Source organism: Pteropus vampyrus, unplaced genomic scaffold (genome assembly GCF_000151845.1).
Source record: "Pteropus vampyrus isolate Shadow unplaced genomic scaffold, Pvam_2.0 Scaffold87, whole genome shotgun sequence".
Classification (NCBI taxonomy): domain Eukaryota; kingdom Metazoa; phylum Chordata; class Mammalia; order Chiroptera; family Pteropodidae; genus Pteropus; species Pteropus vampyrus.
The window spans coordinates 1,604,205-1,608,462 of NW_011888868.1; positions in this window are offsets into that span (position 1 = coordinate 1,604,205).

The following is a 4,258-nucleotide window of genomic DNA, read 5'->3' on the forward strand; positions in this document are numbered from 1 at the left end:
TTTTATTTGTTCGTTTGCTTGTTTCTTGTATTTACCCTTATTTTGCACTCCTATTGAAGAGGAATTTTCCACTCAAATGGCTGACTTTGTAATCAGTTCTTTGTTCTGCTTCTGTAGACATGCTTGCTGCATAGGCTGAAGGGCAGAGTGATCTCGAAATCAGCTAAAGACTCACCCTCCCCTTTTATTGTTCTGTCTAGATAACAGATGTATTATCTTTGCTTGTTAAGAACAGATGTATTGCCTTTGCTTGTTAAGCCTTATAAAAGTAAGGTTACTCCTGAGCTCGGGGCCCAGATCTTCAGAGTGCTAGCTCTTCTGGGACTACCGGCTTAATGAACTTGAGTTCTCCAACTCTTCAAGTGGTGCTTAGTTTCTCACCGGTCTTGTTTCTACAACAGTACTACCCTCTCCCTTGATTTCATAAACAACCCTTTTAAAGTGGTGTGTACATTTTTGCTTGTTGCTGTCCATGATTTTATACAATTTTATACAAAGTCTTAAAATTTTGTTTAAATGTTATTATATTATATATTTTAGATTTTTTTCCTTTTTTTACTTTCAGCTATGTGTTTCAAGTTTCATCCATTTTCTCCATGTATAATTAATCTCTTTCTTCTAATAATCTTCCATCGTGGCCTGTACCCCATTTTATTTATTCCATTAAACTCAGATTCATGAAGTCCAAGGATTAACAAATAGAAAAAGAAAGTTTAAAAAATTTGCTCCTAGACATAACATGGTGAAACTGCAGAACATCAAAGAAACTGAAAATTTAAGAGAAGCCATAGAAAGCAGATGGATCAACCACAAAAGAACATTATTTAGAGTGATCTGATTTAGTTAAAGCAAATATTAAGTCTGGAGAACAATGAAATACTATCTTTAAGTAGCTGAAATTAAATAAATCTTTCCCAAGATTTCTATATTCTGCATTATTTTCAAGGATGAGAACAAAAGAAAATTTTTTTTTTTTTGGAAAAAACTTTACTATCAATAGATTTTTATTAAAAATTCTAAAAAACATATATTAGGCAGACTCCTAATAGGCAGAATTATGTTCAAAAACATAATTTTGAAATAAATTATGAACGTTTACGTTAGTTAATATATTTTTAGACACATCAATGTATAGTTAATATATAATCTAAGCATTCATTGACTCATTAAAAATTGTGATGCCGAATTTGTTTGCGAGGGTGGGGGAGTAAAATAGGGAAGAAGTAAAGAAAAAAGCTGGCAAACAATATAGCTTCAGGTGAAAGAGATAATGAAAATTAAACTGTTTTATAGCTTTTTTGGAAGGAGAATGGGAATTTTTATTAACTTTATACTGTATTATATATGTATTTTTAAAAATTTAGGCGATCTGCTAAAAGAATAAGAACATGAAACTTCCAAACAAGTAAATAAAAAAAAATATTGAGAATAAAGTTAAAGAAAAAGAAGCTTATAACAATTTAAAAAAATAAGGGTAAGGAAAATTCTCAAAAGCATATAGATATAAAGCAGTTATATCCATATAAGATGTTAGAGAAAATACAAATATATCTGTAAAATTAAGACAAAAATTTAAGACAAAAATATTAAGACAAAGATTTCAGGATAAAAATAAAAACAAAAAATTTTAAGTGTTTCAAGAGGAAAAACAAAAAAATAAGTAAAGAGTTAAAGGATGAGAAACATATCCTAAGAAAACACTAATTAGAAGAAAACTGGTATAGCTAGATAAAATAGATTTAAAAAAAATTAATAACTTTAAAGAGAATAATGATACATATTCAATTTAGCTGAAAGATATAACAATTCTAACACTGATATATTTAAAAGGAAGGATTTGTATATAAAAAGTAATAATTGGTTGAACAACAAGAAATAATTTTAAAATTCACACACTCTTTGGGAGAAGTAAGACTTCTTCAAGGAGATGAAAGAGAGAGAGAGGAAAAACAAATGGAAAAAAAGAATTTTAAAGTTTTTGAATAGTACAATAAACTTCATCAAACATATGTAAAATATTACACACAACTGGAAAACATACATTTATAAACACATGATAAACATTTTTTAAAAATTTTCCATATGTTAGATAGAATTTAGTGTCTCAATACATTTCCAAGATTGGTATCCTATGAATTACATTCTCTGACTACAATGCAATTAAGTTATAAACAAATGATTAAAAGAACACTGGAAAAAAGATGCCATATATTTGGAAATTTAAAAGTGAACTTGTAAAAAACTCATATCAAAAAAGAAATTAGAATTTGCTCTGAACTAAATGAAAATGAAAATACTATAATCAAAACTTGTGAAAAAAGTGAGAAGATCTAATTTAAGGAAATTAATAGATTTCATTGAAAAGTGGAAAATGTTGAAAATAGAAAACTAAGACTAATAGACTCTAACAAAGTAGGAAAAGCAAATATTAAAGATGAAAGTGAAAGCAACACGGGAACATATTACAAGAAGATTCAATGCCAAAAGAAATTGGTCTTTTAAAAGACTAAATCCATGGCAAAATTAAAAAAAGAGAAAAGTCTGAAGGCATAAATAGCCAATATCAAGATGAAAAGAAGGACATTACTACAGATCTGATATTACAAAAGTGTCAGAGGATACTGCAATAAATCTGAAAATTTTATGCAATAAACTCCTCGAAATAAAACTTATCCAAAGTAAAACTAAAGTAATAGAAACATTTATTTTAAAATTATTTAGAAATTAACTCCACAAGTGAAAACCTCCCCAGAATTCTAGGATTTACTGGTAAATTGTATGAAATGTTTAAGAAAAAAGTAATGTCAATCTTATACAGGTTCCTCTGAAGAATGAGAAAATATTTCCAATTCATTTTTTTTGGGTCTGCATTATGTTCATCCCAAAACCAGGAAGAAAATTAAAGCCTACCCACTTAAGATACATATGCAAAAAAAAAAAAACAAAAGAGAAGAAAAAGAGAAAAAAAAGAATGAAGAAAGAAAGAATGAATGAGTGAATGAATGAATGAATGAATGAAAGTAAAGGTTACACAGAATATTAGCAAATAGCTAAACCAAGCTGAATTTACCCAGGAAAGCCCAGATTATAATTAGAAAAATGATTGTCATAATTTACCATATTAACTGATTAAAAAGGAAAAGTGTATGTTCATTTCAACAAATACAGAAAAGATGCTTCATAAAACAAACAAAAAAATATTTCATGATTTGTCAAAAGTCATTATTTGAACAAACTAGGGATTAAAAAACTTCCTTAAAGAATTACTGATAAATGCACAATATAGAAACAAACAAAAATTTACAGCAACTAGTGTGTTTCATAGTGAAGTGTTGGAAACACTTTCGTAATGATGAGATGATAAAGACATAGATTATCACTTATATTTCTTTTTTAATAACAGTTCTCAGATGGTAAAGCAAATCAAGGAAAAACAACAGTATAAAAATTGGAAAAGAGATGTGCTAGTTATTTTTATGTGTCAACTTGACTGGGCCAGGGGTACCCAAACATTTGGTCAAACATTCTGAGTGTATCTGTGAGGGTGTTTTGGGATGAAATTAACATTTGAATCAGTACACTGAGTTAATCAGATTGTCCTCCTTAATGTGGGTGGTCTCATCTAGTCAACTGAAGACCAGAATAGAACCAAAAATCTGAGTGAGAGAGAACTTCTTTAGCTTGATTGCTTTAGCTAAGATATTGGTCTTCTCCAGCCCTTGGACTGGAACCCACACCATCAGTTCTGGTTCTCAGGCCTTCAGACTCAGACTATGCATCAAATCTCTTGAATTTCCAGCTTGCTGACTACAGGTCTTGGGAATTCTTAACCTTCATCATGTTATTCAATTTCTGATAATAATCTATATCTGTCTCTGTCTGTCTCTGTCTCTGTTGTCTCTGTCTCTGCCTTTAATCTATCATCCTATTCTCTCTCTCTTTCTCTCTCATATCTATCTCTATCTCTATCTATATCTCTATCTCTACCTCTATCATTTCTATCTCTCTATATCTCTATCTTTATCTATCTCCTATTGATCTCTGGTTATGTTTCTCAAGAGAACCCTGATTAATATAGGAGAAAACAACATTTTTATTATTTGTGGATAGTATTTGCTATGTAGAAAAACCTAAAATATCTATTAAAAAATTATTATAATGCATAAGGAAATTTATCAAATTTATTAATTGAAAATCAATATGCAGAAGTCACTTGCATTTTTATATACCAGGCAAAAGCTGATAGAAAAATGTAATT